The sequence below is a fragment of the Helianthus annuus genome, chromosome 17 (assembly GCF_002127325.2).
Source record: "Helianthus annuus cultivar XRQ/B chromosome 17, HanXRQr2.0-SUNRISE, whole genome shotgun sequence".
Taxonomy (NCBI): domain Eukaryota; kingdom Viridiplantae; phylum Streptophyta; class Magnoliopsida; order Asterales; family Asteraceae; genus Helianthus; species Helianthus annuus.
Window position 1 is genome coordinate 56,773,292 of NC_035449.2, and position 19,195 is coordinate 56,792,486.

Sequence of the window (19,195 nt, forward strand, 5' to 3'; positions counted from 1 at the left end):
GTCAAACCTTAATTACGACGGTTTGACTTTAAGCTAATTAACTAAGCAAAACTGAATTAAGGAAGGTTAAAGACACTTACAATAGTCCTAAGCACGACTATGGATCCTAAGAAAGCTTGGTTGCTGACCAGAGAGCTCCAGAAATGAGTTGTGAAAGTTTGCAAGTGAGTGGCACAATTTTGCAAACTTAGGTGTCCTTATATATGAATTTTGATGCAACAAGATCATGACAAATAACACTACAGGTATTTCCAGATCAAGACAAGTGCCCCTATTGCATGTTAAACCATTGGGGCAACCCCTGGTATGTAAAACAACCATTTTAAGTCGGTTATCAGCTTTAACAGGCAGCTGCCTGTGTTTTCTGTCGTTGTAGTGCTCACGCGGCCCGCGTAAGGATGCATAAGGACCCTACACGGCCGGTATGGATGTGCAGAACAGACCAAACAAGTTTCATCAATTGCAATTTAGCCCCTGGTCCTTTTTAAACGTGGTTTTAAGCTATATTTTTGCACTTTTGACCCTTTAACTTGATTTTTAAGGGCTACAAGACTTAACCCAACTTCGTTAAGTCCTTGGTTATCTTTGTGATCACTCGTAAGGCCCGAGAATTCAACGTTGACGCTTTTAACCCCGTTTACAAATATTATCATAACTTTCTCATACTTTATCGAAACCTTGTGAAATTTTTATCACTTATTCTAGTGAGTATAATTAATCGTTACAAAGCTTCGGGTTTGTTAAAAGGTCACTCAGAGGTATACTTTAAACATGTTGACACATTTAACCCCTGTAGTTTGTAATCTCTCACTTTCTTCCACAATTAGCTTCGTATGATCCATGATTCATTCGTTTAAGGGTATAAACATCGTGTAGAGTTATTTAAAGGTACATTTATCCATTTTTGACATTTTGAACCCTTTTATTCACATAGTTTCTTTGTTTTCCAACTTTAGTCCCTCTAAAGTAATTCTTTACACGTTTTAAACTCATGACACGTGTCCTACACATTCGATGATCTCGAATGGTCCTATATACCTTGGGCTTAGCTTACCTTTCTTACCAAATCGCATCACTCCCTTCCAGGGTGATACTTTAAGTAAAACCTTATCACCAACCTCAAACTTTAGAGGTTTTCGCCTTTTATCAGCATAACTTTTCTGCTTATCTCTGGCAGCTTTCAGGCGGTCACGAATTTGGACAATTGTGTCCGTTGTTTCAAGGACTATATAATTCTGCCCAACAAATAGGCGTTCTGCATTTCCTACCATATAATGCCTCAAAAGGCGCAGCCTGAATGCTTGTATGGTAGCTATTGTTATAGGAGAACTCGATCAATGGAAGGTGGTTATCCCAACTACCACCTTAGTCAATCACACATGCATGAAGCATGTCTTCCAAAGTTTGGATTGTACGCTCACTCTGTCCGTCCGTCTGAGGATGGTAAGCCGTACTAAAATTTAAGCGCGTGCCCAAAGACTGTTGGAAACTTTTCCAAAGATGTGATGTGTATCTAGTGTCTCTATCAGAGATAATAGTCACTGGTACGCCATGCAGCGATACAATCTTATCTACGTATAATTGGGCTAATATGTCGGAGCTATGAGTCTCCTTAATGGGTAAGAAATGTCCTGACTTAGTCAGTCTAACTATGACCCATATGGTATCATTTCCTTTCTTCGTCTTTGGCAACTTGGTGATGAAATCCATTGTCACAATTTCCCACTTCCAGGTGGGAAGTTCAGGCTGTTGTAGCAAACCTGACGGCTTTTGATGTTCAGCTTTGACTTGAGCGCATGTCAAACATTTGGCTACATAGGTAGCTATAGACTTTTTCAAGCCTATCCACCAATAGTTTGCCTTCAGATCCTGGTACATCTTATCAGCTCCAGGATGAACGGAGTATTTAGAACCGTGGCCTTCCTAGAGGATAACATCCCGAAGTCCTCCATAAATCGGAACCCATAGTCGTCCATTTAATCTCAAGATTCCGTCCTTGCCATAGTGTATGATCGTTTTCTGACCCGAACGAGTCGTTCAGAAGAGTTTTTGCTCGATACGAAAGGCGAAAACAGACGTATCAAGTTAATTCAGCTAGAATTTAAACTGTCTTTTGATTGATTTAACAACGGTTTACAACGAGTAGACACTTCGGCAGCAGTTCGGTACTGAAACCGGAAAGTTACAAATGACAAGGCACCTCAGGTATTTATAGGCAAGGAGGTTTCGTACGAAATAGCTCATGCGAAATCACTTTCACACGAAATCACTATTTCATGTGAAATAGCAATTTGATTTCGTGCGAAATGACACACATGTCATTTCGTGCGAAATACCCTCCAAACTCATATTTGACATTTTTCTCGTACTACATGCCCTGATCTATCTATTCTAATACAAGACTCGATACAAGACGAAGTCGACAGACGTATGCACCAACAGACTCCCCCTCGGATGTTTACAAAGTCTTTAGTGTCAAGTCTTCAATCTTCAGTCTTGATCAGTCTTTTCGAACTCTTCCGAAATATCTGACAATGTAAAGCATCCTCAATCTCTCTCTTCTTTTCATCTCCATGATTTCGATCTGGCTCTTATCTCACTCTAACTCTCTTGATCAGATCTCTTGATTCCTTAAGTTCATCAGCATTAGCAGCTTGCGTGAATACAGCTCCAGGATCAGAACCTGGCTCTATGCAACATCAGACTCCCCTTTGCTGGCAGACTCCCCCTTAAATTGTGCTCTGGATCGTAGTCTGGCTTTCACATTTTCAGGATCATGAACTGGCTCACGTCTTGCTCAGAATCGAAACATGGCTCTCTCTAATCATAGACTTCTCAGGATTCGAACCTGGCTTACCTGCACATTCTCTTCCAAACAATAAATTTTCACAAATATAAAATTTGACAAATTTATGTTCTCTGCTTACCACTTGTAGAAGACGAATTCAAGAGTCGATTTAAAACCACTTGCAGGTATTAATCAATCAATAAATGATTTACAATGTTAATTTCTGATGAACCACTTGTAAAAATATCATTTTTCTTTTTCAAACACATTTTCCCAATCCAGATGTCGTCATGTTCAGCACTTGGAATTTTGAAAATCAGCTTTTCAACATCAGTTGTCGAAAATAAAATGAAATAAAATTTTTTTGGATTTTTCAAACTTTTATGCTAAAACACTCTGAAAATCTTTTTGGATTTTTGTTTTTAGCAGAAAACAGTTAAGAAATATTTACAGACAATATTTTTGTGAATTTGTGTAAGAGGATCATATCAGTTTATGAGACAAATCACTAACATCGTTAAGCTTTAAACATTTTAAGTTCTAAACAATTCACTTAGATTGTCAGTATACTGATTCACTTAAATTTTCACACAAAGTTCAATTGTTTCGAGATACGAGATTAGTGTTTTAATGACTTAAACTTATTCGCGTGTTCCACCTCAGAATATACTCTCGTATCCAGACTTCTATATTTAGTCTTACAGGTGAGTGTACACTAATGATATCAGTAAACGGGTAAATGCGAAACCATGAGAGCTCATGTCAGAACTTCCGTTCGTGCAGAGAGATGATGGCTCGTCTTTAGGTGTGTCCCGTTTGGGGATCTTTTCTTCAAAAGCACATGATTAGCATTTTTCAACGTTTCATCATTTTTTGTACTGAGGGTAGGCTTTAAGATTAAAGCTTATGCAAAGCATTATACAAGAACTAGGTTATTGCTTCCGCAAAATCAGAAGTTCAAGTATAATACCCCAGATATCATCACGCACAAAGACCTAGTATGTCAGAAATATAAAATCTTTCAAACAAGATTTCGGGGGTTACCCATATATCCGAGAGATGTTCCCCACGGTATAAGTAAGTATTTGTATTTAGGTTTATATCTCGAAAACAATTTACTAAATGTATAAAAACCTACTGGCACATCCTCAGTGAGATCGTTTATCACGTTTGACTTTCCAATTCTTTAGCGTGTTGTGATAGTCCACTGATGTACTATCATTTTCTCTTTTTCACAACAAAACTCATTTTTCATTTTTACATGTTTTTGTGTTTTTCAAATTTTCTAATGTTTTTGAATTTTCTGAAATTTCTTACTCCCCCTAAAATTCAAAAACATTTAAAGGAAACAAACTGTACAAATAAAATGACCCCTGTTGTGAATTGCTTCAATTCGCCATCCACTTGGCATAAACAATCAAAACTCCCACTTACAACAAACTATTTTCCCATTATGATTTCAAAACACTTAAGTTTGTTTTAATCAAAATGGTTTTTCCGGAAAATTAGTTTTGTTGATTTTACAACTTGTAGATTAGGGGATAAACTCATCATTTTGTTTTCTTTCAACCACTTGAATGAAAGTTAAATCAAGTTCAAATTAATTACCTTGATTAACCACTTGTTGGAACAAACCTCCTGTCAACCACTTGTCAATTTGCTAACCTCTTTACCATTTGTAAAAAAAATGACAATATCACAAAAATACCACTTGTAGAAAATCAAGTACAACTTAATGTCCCTGATAAACCACGTTTAGATCGAAATATCACAGTTACCAACCTGTGAATTTCTCAAGAAATATGCCGATTCCTACTCCCCAAATACCAACCTGGGAGTTCCGGCAAATCAGGTTTTTCAGTTAAAGAAATTCTCCCAAGCCTGACAATCCTTGGGAGATTCCGAGTTATCAATCCTCAGTTTCTTTCCTTTCATCTTCTTCTCATAGAATTCTTTTGCCCCTTTGGCTTTCCCATCAATCATTTTTCCAAAAATATGTTTCACTTTGGGGTTAAAAGCTTTTTCAACATCAAATTCTTTCTTTTCAGAAAAGAATTGATTTGAAATCTCAACTTTGCCAATTTTTTGTTTAAAATTTTCAGCCCTCAATGGTGGAAAATTTGCATCATCCATTGGAGGTACTGATTTTTCAACCTTTTGATCCACATGTGCCTCCTCTGACTTTGTGGAATCAGATTCATCGCCAGAAGATAGCTCTTCTGATTTTGATGAATCAGAATCATCGCTAGAACTATCATCAGATTTCTTAACCACCCATTTTTGGTTGTCAAGATTTGCTTTTCTCTTGTAAAAACGTTTTGAACATTCACCAACCTCAAATTTCGACTCTTTGAAAACCATAAAAAGTTTGGTTGGTGGTTCATTTTCAATCATCTTTTCTTTCATTTTTAGAGACACACCCTGTTTTGATTGAATTGCCTTGGGACAATTTTTGGCAATATGACCAACTGTTTTGCATTGAAAACAAGTTCTCGTCTCTTTTTTCTGAACCGCTTCATTCTTCATTTCTTCTTGCTTCTTTGCAAGGAATTCTTTGTTAGATTGCTTCCAAAATGAGCTTTTCTCCTCTTCTTATGAGCTTGCTCCTGAAACAAATACTGTTTTTGGTTTATAAGTTTTTTCATTTTTATAATTTTCAGGTGGTATAAAACCTAATCCCTTCTTTTTGAAATTACCGTTATGGTTTGGTTTCTTTTGAAAACCTGAACCAGAACCGTAACCCTTTTTCTTGTTTTCTCTTTGTTGAGCTCTTGAGGTGTATTTTTTAGGTTTTTCAGAAAGATTTACATCTTTTATTTTAGAAATATTAATTTTTGTTAGTTTGAAAACCTTTTTGATCATTTCAGTTTTGACACCTCTTATTGGAAATTCCTCATCAGAATATAATTTGTCAGAATCATTCAAAGTATATGCAACTTTGAATGTTTTATCATTCAAATTAGATTTTGATAACATGAATTCTTTATTGTAAACCCGTTTGTCCTTTTTGACTGTTTGACTAGGAGTGCTGGACTCAGACTTTGACTCTGACTTGGACTCCTCCATATCATCTTTTTCTAACACATGATCCACCACTTTCTTTATCAATTGAGATTGTTGATTAGTGTCAGACGATGTATAAGTGACATCAATGTTTTCTAGCAAATTCTCTGATGGATCAGACTCCCACACTAAGTTGGTTGCCTTTTTTACTCTTTCAGAATTTGGATTTCGTGGCGAATATCCATTTTCAAGCGGGGGTGGACACTTGTTGTAACTGAAACCTTGTTTCTTACCAGAATCTTTCACTTCAGTTTCTTCTTTTGTTTCAGAAATCTTTTCTTCAGATGTATCTTCTTCAAATGCCTTCATGCCTTCAACAGTTGGATAAATCCTGTCAATAACATAAGAAGTACATGAGTAACTTTTTAACAACCTGTTTACTCTTTCTGTTTCAATTCTTTGAGCTTCCAGTTTCTGTTCAAGAACAACACACTTCTCAATGTAATTGTTGACAACTTTCTGTTTTGTCATGAAAGCTCCTTGAAGTGTCTTCATGGCTGTTGCTTATTCACTGCTTGATTGATTGTACTGATTCATTGCTTTGTTAAGAACATCATAGGATTCTTTCAATTTGTTCATGTTATGAATCAAAGTACTGTTTGATTCTTTACTGCTTCACAATTATCACATTTCACAGGAACATTACTTGCATCGGCTTCTGCTTCAACTTTTAAAGCTGGAACTTCTTTTGCCTTTTTCCTTATCACTGGAACTTCTTCATCATCACTGTTGACTGGTTTTTTAGCTTTCTTCTTTCTCTTTTTAACTTTTTCATCATCACTGTCACTCTCCTCTAGCATTTTTAAGTGCTCTTCCATTCTTCTTGCATAGTAATCATCATCATTATCACTGTCTTCAGCAACTCGAGCAACAAAAGCTTTGGCTTTTAAAATCTCTTTATTCGGACAATAACTATCCCAACTAAAATTTTCCCAGCTAAAACCTTCTGGTAATCTTTCATCATCTTGATCTATTAGAAATGCTTTACTATCAGCTGAAATATATTTATCCCAACTGGATCCTTTTGTTGATTGTTTATCATCTTGATTCACCATACAAGCTTTTTTTGATGATTCCTCGATCGCCTTCTTAGCATGTGCAGTTTGTGGTTCTTGTTGATGTGACTGTTGAGCAACTTGATTATAAATCACTTTCCGATAGTAGTCATTGTTGTTGAACGGATTTTGAGCTCCACTTGCTTCGCGGTTTGTGCACTCTCTCTTGAAGTGTCCTTTTTCCCTGCAACGAAAACAAGTAACTTTAGATTTATCAAATCCTAAAGTAGAAACATTAGCATCACGGAAATCATCTCTTCCCATAATTTGTTTAAACTTTTCAGCTCTTCTCAACACACTCGCTAAACACCACTTTATATCCATCAATTCCATCTCCTCAGCATCAATCTGATCGTAATCCTCTTTTGTTAGCATAGGATTCCCGATCCTCCCTGCAACTAAACTCCCATATGACTCTAACACAGTCCCTAACAAAGACATGTGACTTTTTGCAACCTCTTCCGAGAAATTCTGATCATTTTCAAGATTTAATACAATGTTGCATTGTATCTTCTTGCCATTCTTGGTTGCAGAAATGTTTGGAGCAAATGATGGATATGAAGAAAAACTCGATGACCCTCCAGATGAACTCTTAGCATTGAATGCAGTCTCAACCTTTGGTGACATGTTGGTCTTATCACTGGCACCTCCTTTGTAATAAAGACTGATATCTTGTTCACCATCAAAATCCTTCATTCTTGAAATCTTCCTTTGTTCCATCTCTTGAGCTTCAAGTTTTTCAATGAACTTACTCAGTGTTAGATTGCTAAAATCCTTTTTGTTCCTCAACATCATAAGGTATGTGCCCCAAGTTTCATGTGGCAATGCATCAACCAATTTTTCAATCAACTCTTCATTATCCTTTGTGATGCTCACCCTCTTCATGTTGATTAACAAATTGCAGTATCTCTCAATGATCTGCTTAGTGCTCTCAGTTCTCAAAACACGAAATAGATCAAATTCCTTTTTTAAAAGTGATTTTTTGTTCTTGATCATTTCTTTACTTCCAGCAAACTTTGATTTTAAAGCTTTCCAAATTGAATAAGTTATTCCATTGTGTTGTAATAAAACCAAGATATCTTCCTTAACAGCTTGATGCAATAAACTAGTCATCATCTTTTCATCTTTGTATTTCTTTTTCTCTTCAACACTCAGATCTTTAATTGCAATAATCTCCTCATCATCAGTCATTGGTCTAACATATTTTGTTTCAACACATTCCCAAGCATCCAAATAATTTGCTTGAACCCAATTCTCAAATCGTTCTTCCCATCCTTTATACTCTTCCATATTCATGAGTTTTGGCGGTTTTTGCATGGTGCCCGTTTCATTTTCTAACATTGCGTGTTGTGCAATGGTAATCGGAGTAGCAAAGGCGTTGTAGAATTCTTCTTCCATGATTCGGTTTCACAATTCAACAAACTTTGACTGTTCAAACGAAATAGGCTCCTTTCAAACGAAATGACCTTGGTGCGAAATACCCTTTCAAGCGAAATAACCTTGTTCAAACGAAATACCAATCTGACGCGAAAAGACTGTTTTCGTGCGAAATAACACTTTTTCAAATGAAATAGGTGATTTCATGCGAAATGCTCAAACGAAATACTAACTTGATGCGAAAACACTGATTTCGTACAAAATACTATGTTGATTTCGTGTGAAATGAATGAACCTTAGTGATTTCGTGCGAAAAGACCCTGAATCTGCTATTTCGTGCGAAATGAAACTCTTATTTCGTATGAAAAATACTGCTGATGTCATCATCTCGAACTGTTTTTGACAAAATTGATCAGGTTTTAAGCCGTTTTAAAATCTGAAACTTTCTAGGGTTTGTTAAAGTACTGTTTCGCACATAATATGTAAACTTCAAGTCATTTTGTCCGTGAAAACTTGTTAATTTTGAAAAAGAAGGGGTAGAAATCAGAATTTGCAGCTGAATTGGTAAGAACTCTTCCTCTTGAGCTCTGATACCACTTGTAGGATCGTTTTCTGACCCGAAAGAGTCGTTCAGAAGAGTTTTTGCTCGATACGAAAGGAGGAAACAGACGTATCAAGTTGATTCAGCTAGATATTCACTTTAAACTATCTTTTGATTGATTTAACAACGTTTTACAGCGAGTAGACACTTCGGCAGCAGTTCGGTACTGAAACCGGAAAGTTACAAATGACAAGGCACCTCAGGTATTTATAGGCAAGGAGGTTTCGTACGAAATAGCTCATGCGAAATCACTTTCACACGAAATCACTATTTCGTGCGAAATAGCTATTTGATTTCGTGCGAAATGACACACATATCATTTCGTGCGAAATACCCTCCAAACACATATTTGACATTTTTCTCGTACTACGTGCCATGATCTATCTATTCTAATACAAGACTCGATACAAGACGAAGTCGACAGACGTATGCACCAACACATAGGACAACTGTTCTTCAATTACTCCCAGCTTTTCATCAGGATAGTTAGCATCCAATACAGCTTCCTTCTATGCAGCTAACAACCTTTCATTCAAACTATTCTTTAATTCAATGCTCTTGGCATTGATTCTTATAGGCTTCACTCTTTCCTTTCTGCTTAAGGCATCGGCGACTACATTCGCCTTGCTAGAATGGTATCTTATCTCATAGTCATAATCATTCAAAGTTTCCATCCATCGTCACTGCCTCATGTTTAAGTCCTTCTGATTAAACAAGTGTTGAAGGCTTTTGTGATCAGAATAGATCACACACTTGGTTCCATATAAATAATGCCTCCACAGTTTTAGTGCAAATACAACGGCACCCAACTCCAAGTCATGGGGGTGTAATTTTTCTCGTGCACCTTTAACTGACGTGAAGCATAGGCAATGACCTTGCCTTTTTGCATAAGCACACATCCCATCCCGGTGTGTGATGCATCACAATATACCACAAATTCATCAATTCAATCAGGCAATGTTAATACAGGAGCATTGCTCAACTTCTGCTTCAGAATATCAAAAGATTCTTGCTGCTTAGGCCCCCAGTCAAACTTGCTATTCTTGCGGGTGAGTAAAGTCAGGGGTGCTGCAATTCTTGAGAAGTTTTCAATAAATCGCCTGTAGTATCCTGCCAGTCCTAGAAAGCTGCGAATCTCCGTAGGCGTCTTTGGCTCTTGCCAGTTCATAATAGCTTCAATCTTAGCGGGATCCACTTGGATACCATGCTCACTAACAACATGTCCAAGGAATTGGACTTCACGAAGCCAGAATTCACACTTTGAAAACTTGGCATAGAGCTTTTCCTGTTGAAGCAGTTTCAGAATGCAACGGAGATGCTTCTCATGGTCAGCTTGACTCTTCGAGTAAATGAGAATGTCATTGATGAAGACGATGACGAATTTATCTAGATAGGGCTTGCAGACGCGATTCATGAGATCCATGAATGCGGCAGGTGCATTAGTGAGCCCAAAAGGCATCACTAGGAACTCGTAATGACCATAGCGCGTCCTAAATGCAGTCTTGTGTACATCTTCATTTTTAACCTTCAGTTGATGATAGCCTGACCTTAAATCGATCTTAGAGAAGTAGCTTGCCCCTTGTAATTGATCGAATAGATCGCCGATCCTGGGCAGAGGATACCTATTCTTGATAGTGACCTTATTAAGCTCACGGTAATCAATGCATAGACGCATTGATCCATCCTTCTTCTTGACAAACAGGATTGGCGCTCCCCAAGGAGACGAACTAGGTCTAATAAAACCTTTGGCTAGCAAATCATCTAGTTGTGTCCTCAATTCCTTCATCTCTGTTGGTGCCAACCTATAAGGCGCTCTCGCAACAGGTGCTGCTCCAGGGATGATGTCAATTCTGAATTCTACTTGCCTATTTGGTGGTAAACCAGGTAGTTCTTCAGGGTATTCAGAAATAACGGGAATATCTTCAATCTTAGGCTTCTTCTCATCAATAGTTACATGTGCCATATAAATGACACAACCTCTCTTCAAGCATCTAGATTCTTTGAGCATAGACACTTGCTCAGGTAGTCCATACTGGGTATCTCCCTAAATGGTAATTGGCTCACCAGACGGGGTCTTGATCACCACTTACTTCTTATTGCAGACGATCTGGGCTTGGTTAGGAGATAACCAATCCATGCCTATAACTATGTCAAAACCGGCTAACTTCAAAGGAAGTAAGGATAACGAGAAGGAGTGGTTCCTAATGGATATGACACATCCATCTAACACAGTTGAGGCTGTCTCTAGGCTACCATCAGCTAATTCTACCTCATATTTCACACTTAAGGTTTTAACAGGTAAATTTAGCAACTTACAAAACTTATTATCTATGAACGACTTATCAGCACCTGAATCAAACAACACTCTCGCATAAACATCATTTATGAGGAAGGTACCTGTTATCACATTGTCATTCTGAATCGCCTCCTGTGCGTTCATCTGGAAGACCCTAGTCAAAGGAAGTAAGGATAACGAGAAGGAGTGGTTCCTAATGGATATGACACATCCATCTAACACAGTTGAGGCTGTCTCTAGGGTACCATCAGCTAATTCTACCTCATATTTCACACTTAAGGTTTTAACAGGTAAATTTAGCAACTTACAAAACTTATTATCTATGAACGACTTATCAGCACCTGAATCAAACAACACTCTCGCATAAACATCATTTATGAGGAAGGTACCTGTTATCACATTGTCATTCTGAATCGCCTCCTGTGCGTTCATCTGGAAGACCCTAGCATTGGTCTTCTTCCCCTCCTCAGCCCTTTTCGCAAACTTTGGGCAATTGGACTTAATGTGCCCTTTCTCGTTGCAGTTGTAGCACGTTGCGTCCTTGATCTTCTTGCAATCTAAGGTCTTGTGCTCACTTGACTTACAAATCCTACATGCACTTGGCTGTGACTGGGATTTCGACTCGTATCTGCACTTCCCGAAATGGTGCTTCTTACAGATTTTACACTTGGGCTTATCACCCGTCTGCTGACCTTCTTTCTTAGATCCAGAACCCTTTTTGTGGTCAGAATTTCCCTTATGTTTCTTATCCGAATGCCGTGAGTTATCATCCTCACGCTTCCTCTTTTCAGCATCGGTGTTTCTTAACGATCTCTGCCTAACCGCGTCTAGAGTAAGGGACAATGATATATCAGCTGCAGACCGAAATGTAGCTGGTCTTGAGGCCTTCACACTCGCCTTGATTTCATGGGCTAAACCCCCAATGAAACGAGCTATCCTCTTGGGTTTAGGTGTCACAAGGTAAGGAACCAACCTTGACATTGTGTTGAAGCTGGTAAGGTAGGCTTGACAATCTAGGTTTTTCATAACCAAGGATAAGAAATCAGACTCAATCTTTTCAACCTCATGCTGAGGGCAGTAGTTCTCCTTAATCAACACTACAAACTGATCCCATGACAGATTGTACAATGGAATCTTCCCGGTAGCTTGGATCAACGACCTCCACCAAGCTAGTGCCTCACCCTTGAATGACTGAGATACAAACTTTACAACATTCTTATCAGCGCAACCGCTGATATCTACCATAGTGTCCATCTCATCCAACCATGTCATGCAATCAACTGCCCCTTTTTCCCCAGTAAAGTCCCGGGGTTTGCAAGAAACAAAGTATTTATAAGAACATGACTTAGCACGTGGTTCATTATTAAATACTATCCTCTTGGATGGAACACTGTGCTGGTTTGAGGAATGTTGAACATCCTCTTTCTTGGGCCCATGCTGAGTAGAGGGTGGCTTGCTGTGTGCCTTAGATTGAGTTCTAGGTTTAGAGTGCGGTGTGGATAGGGTCCTGCTTCGAGTCCCGCTAGACTCATTAAACTGCCGCTCCATAGCTTTTGTAACAGCATTATCTATTAATGCTTGCAGTTCCGCACCGGTCACATGTATTTTTTGTATTTTCATGGTTTTCCACTGGATGACTGTTTACCTCTTCTGACCTAGTCATGTAGCTTTAATTGCTACATAAAAGAAATAATTGACAAGGTTTATTTAGAAGCTTATACAGTATTATCGTTCTTGACGATTTTATTAACCATGGTTTTAATAATTATTTTGGTTAATTTGTTAAGTATTCATATATATTTTTAGGATCTTTATTACAATCCTTAATTACAATTTAATAATAGCACAAAAAGCCTAGTCACACAGACAGATTTAATTTATAAACCAGGATTTTACAGAATCGAGGTATTAAGGTTTGAATCAACGTTCATTACCTTTTCTTGACAGGGAGTTGTAGGCTACTACTGTCTTTAGTCCCAAAGGACATTAATTATAGCCCGTAGGCACTTCATCCTTAAGGGATGATTATATAAATAAGGAGGGAGTTGGAATAATCCAAATTAAAGATGACTTATGTGATTTTATCGAACCACATTTTGCCAAGAATGTTAACATGTTTTCAGATGTTAACAAGGGTTGAATCTTTTGAATAGGTTTTACCATCTTGGCCATGTCTGCAACGACATATAGACTAGGTTTTACCTTTAAGATTCTTTTTAGTATTTAACGCAGAATAATCCTAAATTGAGATGTTAATATGGATCTGAATCTAGTTGTGGAACTACCATCTTGGCCCTGTCTTAAGGTGACACATGGCTAGGTCTTGTCCTTTTTAGATTTTGTCATTTTATTATAATGATAGATCTTATAATCGGAATGTTATTTTCATTTATTTCACATTTTATGTTTATGCATATAATTAATAAAATGAAAATTTAAACTAACCATTCCATTAAAATTTTAAACAAGTACAATTTTGCCCTAAACGGGACTTCTAAAGAAATAGCACACCCATGCAGAGGCTAAACAAACAAACATACCCATGCAGGGGTCAACAGAAAGACATGCCCACGCAGGGGCAGAATACAAAAAGACATGCCCACGCAGGGGCTGAATACAGAAACAAAAGTCCACGCAGGGACTTGATTACAACAAATTAAAATAAATAAACAAGGATATTCAAGAATTCCCTCTCTTGGACTTCCCCTTGATTAGGTTTGCCAAACCTTTGAAGGAGCCTTGACGTTCCCTGCGGTCACTTTGAACCTCCCGCTCAACTTGGTTCAACCTTTCAAGAACCTCTTGTTGGCGTTCCGGCGGGATCAGTTGCGGCTGCGGCGGCTGCTGATGCAGAGGTTGAGGGGGTGGCGGGTGCTGGTACACATAAGGTGGGTACCCAGTGGTCCAAGGACCACCATAGGGCCCTTCAGGATGAAGAGCGTTGTAGTCCCACGCTGCCTGGTATGGGTCGACCTCAGCATAGTTGTAGTTGGTGTGGGCCAGCTGCTCAAATGGGTTGTACGCCGCTGAACCGGCGTATGCAGGAATTGGGTTACCAAAACCCAACGGTGGCGCTACAGGCGCAGAGTCTACTTCCGAGATGGGGTTTGAAGGTCCCCCCATCTGCGGTTCTTCTTGGAGTGGCGGGTAGTGGCTGCCACTTGATGGTTGAGGGGTGCTGATACGCACTCCTCCTCGCACAGACATCCGTGCGTTTGATCTTCGTCGCCTCGGTGGCTCTGGAGGCGGCTGCTGTACTGGTGGTGGTGGCGGTGGAGTAACTGCCACAAAGCGAGAATCCTCAGAAGGATCATGCTGCTGCTGCTGCTGGTGGGGCGAGGAGTGGTAAAAAGGTGTAAACACCCAATCATACTGGGTGAACCTCGCCTGATAACTATCTGGACCACGATAAGGTGATCCATGTAAAGAGGACCCATCAGAGATCTCGATGGGGTGGTTAGGGTCCCGGTTGCAGGCTCGACGGGATCCGTGTCCTCGTCCACGTCCATTGCATGGTCTCCCGAGAAAAGGTCTTCAGGACCTAGCGGGTTAAAACCCACTGGTTCTTCAATATAATTTGCCGGGTTGAACCGGCTCTGGAAGACAGGAGTGGGGTCGCCAAAGGAATGGTGCGAATTGGACCGCTGGAGAGGTATAAAGGAAGGTTGTGGGTTGTTGGGCTCATTCTCTGATTGAGGCCCAAATGAATGGTGATACGAGGGTGAAGAACTGAGTGAGACAGATCGCCTCGCTGGCTCAATGTACGTCCTCCAGGGCTCCTGGGGACTGGTGCTCATTGTAATTGACGGGGTCCTTCTATGTGACGGCCCGGCTTCGTGGTCATGCCCAGTGACGGGAGCCTTACCTCTTCCCTTTCTAAACCCCGGCGGCATGATTAAACCTATCAACATAAACAAAGATAACAACAAGAATATATATAAAAGACAAAAATAAAAAAAATCAGGATTCGTCCTATGTTCTTTGTCTAGACTCGATAATCGAGGAATGTGCAATTGTGTAACTGAGATTAAACACAAAAGGCTAGTGTTTAATTCACTAAGTGTTGGCTCTGATACCAACCTGTCACACCCCGATATTTCCACGTATTACCGGTGGGCCCGGTGGGGAGTATCGTGACGTAGTTGATATCATCATAGTCAAACAACACAAATTTAAATGCACAGCGGAAGCAAAAGATAGATTTATTTCAACCAAATAAAATGTAATATCAAGTATCACAAAGTGGCTGAAAAAGATCCACAGGCGGATCAAATAAAAAGGAAACTTTGTTCAACAGACTTTATAGGTATCTAAGCTTGCGAGACTTTTATTCGATGATAGGAGAGGCCAGCCTATTCCGATTAGTACCTGCACTTAGCCTTTTTGGGAAAATACGTCAGTTTACAGTGGTAAATACAATTTAACTGACTCTTTTTGAAAATGTTTAAGAAATTGATTTGAATGCACATGGCACAAAAGATTTTATAACTTGGGATAATTATTTATATATAAACTTGTAAAAGAATTACATGTTTCTTATACATTCAGTAGCCCGGGCTGATTACCGGGTTAAAGATTAATTTACACACCACATGATATAGTCCCGCGGCGAGTTATTCTCGAAACCGGCGGTTATATCTCTTTATTTATAAATGCACTGGCGGGTGTACGCCTACACCCCGTGCTAAGGTCGTGGCCATTTCTGTGAATGATGCCAAGGATATCCGGGACATGGTCATTAACCCCCCAAAGGCTTTAAGCAAACAAAACAATTTAAACGGGTCATTTCAATAAATTAACCTTCATACGATCAAAAATTCAATGCCCGACCAAGCGGTATTTTATATACCGTACCTCAAGCCCGTATAAGGGAAAATAAGTTAAAAGTATTTACCTTTACAAGTAATAATCGCAAACAGCAAGTGCACGTAGCTTTTACCGGGTCTCCTATTCTGGAACGAAGGTTTATAATAACCTATTAGATTCCTAACGGGTCTTTAATTAAGCCTAAACTTAGACCGGTTAGTTTTAAAGAAAGATACGGTTTAAAACGCATGATTATGCGGAGACCGGAATAGAATGTGATTTAGACCCAACAAGTTTGGATACTTGTATAATATGGGTAAACTAAACACATTCTGGATTTTGAGACAAAAATAATAAGGTTTGACCCGTTTCGGTCAATTTATGCAAACTAGTTACATAAACCGAACCGAACACGAAATATGCGTAACGGGTAACCATAAGAGTCATATAAAGGTTTCCTAAGTTAATATGCCTTAAATATGTTGTGACATCAGTAAGATATCTTCTATTATGCCCAAAACGAATTTAAACTCAAACTATGCCCCGTAGGGGCATTTTGGTCATTTTAAAGGTTATAAAAGAGTTCAAATATCAAACTAAGCTACAGGTCTGATATAATCAATAAACATACTTAATTTAATAAGTTATAACATTAGGGTATTACATATGTGTGAAATTTATCATTTATAACCAAACTATGCACCGAAGGGGCATTTTGGTAATTTCACATAAGCCTAAAAGGTCAAAACTGGAAATATGAGTTTAAAACTTTTGCTTACTTTTAAAATATAAAAATTTACTAAAAATATCAGTAGGCATCAAACCTTATATGTTTAAAATAGTTTTAATACATACTATGCGTTAAAAACGCGTAAAAAGGCGGTTTTAAATGATTTCCGGGTTTTTAAAGGAAAGCTGATAATTTTATTATTCCAGAAGGCTTAAAATATTTTATTTATCATATAAGATCAGTAGAAAAAAAGGTTTGGTATCAAAATGATTTGTAAAACTCATTTTATAGGCCAAAAGGGCAAAACCGACAATAACCGAATCAAAGGTATAACTCTATGTTATGCTCAGCCTAAAAATAAATAAAAATCTTCAAAAATCCCAAAATATTACATTACATCAGTGGGTAAAAAGTTTGGTATAAAAATTGGGTTTAGATAGGCTATATGCTAATTACGCCGTTAAATTAATAAAAAGCTTTTCATTTACACTAATAAGCATAACTCCTATTCTAGACCTCAAACTGATGTCAAATTTTAGGGACAAGTCTATAAATCAATAATGAAGGTTTCTATTCTTTTATATTTTCAAAAATCATGTTTTAAGGTAAAAAGGACATAATAGTCAACATTTAAGCATTTGACGGAAACATGCATATGAATCGGATAACTAATGAACCAAGTTGTATAATCACAGAGGGTTATACTAACATGAAACCTGGTCCTAATAAGGCTCTAAGGCATTTCTAAACTATGCTCTAACGGGTCAGAAATGAAAGTCAAAGTAAAAGTCCACTTATGCGACTTTCGGTTCCAAACCGAGCTTAAACTGAAAATTGTCGGGTTGAACATGTTTAGACATGTTCTTACATTAGTTACCAAGTTATATTAATGATAAAACAGGTTGCATGGCTTCTACATTGCTAATTATGTGTTAATTTGAAAATAAGCTTTCTGTTGACTTTTTAAGATTAACTTTGACCCGACATTTGACCTACTTAGAGTGGGAATTAGAGAGTACCCTTTTAAGGGTTTATTACCCACATGTTAAACCATTGGGGCAACCCCTGGTATGTAAAACAACCATTTTATGTCGGTTATCAGCTTTAACAGGCAGCTGCCTGTGTTTTCTGTCGCTGTAGTGCTCACGCGGCCCGCGTAAGGATCCATAAGGACCTTACGCGGCCGGTATGGATGTGCAGAACAGGCCAAACAAGTTTCATCAATTGCAATTCAGCCCCTGGTCCTTTTTAAACGTGGTTTTAAGCTATATTTTTGCACTTTTGACCCTTTAACTTGATTTTTAAGGGCTCTAAGACTTAACTCAACTTCGTTAAGTCCCCGGTTATCTTTGTGATCACTCGTAAGGCCCGAGATTTCAACGTTGACGCTTTTAACCCCTCGTATACGAATATTATCATAACTTTCTCATACTTTATCGAAACCTTGTGAAATTTTTATCACTTATTCTAGTGAGTATAATTAATCGTTACAAAGCTTCGGGTTTGTTAAAAGGTCACTCAGAGGTATACTTTAAACATGTTGACACATTTAACCCCTGTAGTTTGTAATCTCTCACTTTCTTCCACAATTAGCTTCGTATGATCCATGATTCATTCGTTTAAGGGTATAAACATCGTGTAGAGTTATTTAAAGGTACATTTATCCATTGTTGACATTTTGAACCCTTTTATTCACATAGTTTCTTTGTTTGCCAACTTTAGTCCCTCTAAAGTAATTCTTTACACGTTTTAAGCTCATGACACGTGTTGATATATTATTGGACATGAATTTTCGAGGTGTTACAGATGCTCATTTTTTTGTAATGTAAAACTATATGTTCATCTTACATGTTAACTTATAGAACACTTTGTGCTCATGTTACATGTTAATTCACATGTAATAACATTTGAATATCTTAAACCTTAGCACTTCAATATTTACTTGGTTAACCATATTATAAGGTATTGTATTTGATATTATAAGAGTAGGAAACTAAATTCTTCATATGTTAATGTCTTATGATCTGAATATCGATCAACCCGTATTACCCTCATAAAAGTCTTTGATATCTCTATTTAATTTCAACGTCGCTTCAACAATTAACGGAGCTCCGCCTTTTGATGAATTTGGTCGCTTGGCTGATAATGGTTTCAAGTGAGGAAATTTGTGGTTGTATGAGGCTAAGAAGGAAAAGTTGGTGGTGGTGATTGGGGTAGGGGAAGCCGGATGCGGTCCTTTCTTGCAATAGAGAGGCCATCAGGCCACAAGGAATGTTTGCCTCCACATCACACTTGCTACAACACCTCTCTCGTGCACATTAGCACTACATTAGCTTTCACCGCTAATTACCTCTTACCTACCATAAATTGTCAAATCATAGAAAATCATATGCCTCTCACGCATCACTAACTAAAAAATTGATTGGTTAGTTGGTGAAAGGGGTCTACCCCAATACCTTACTCTTCCCGGCAAGAGTAG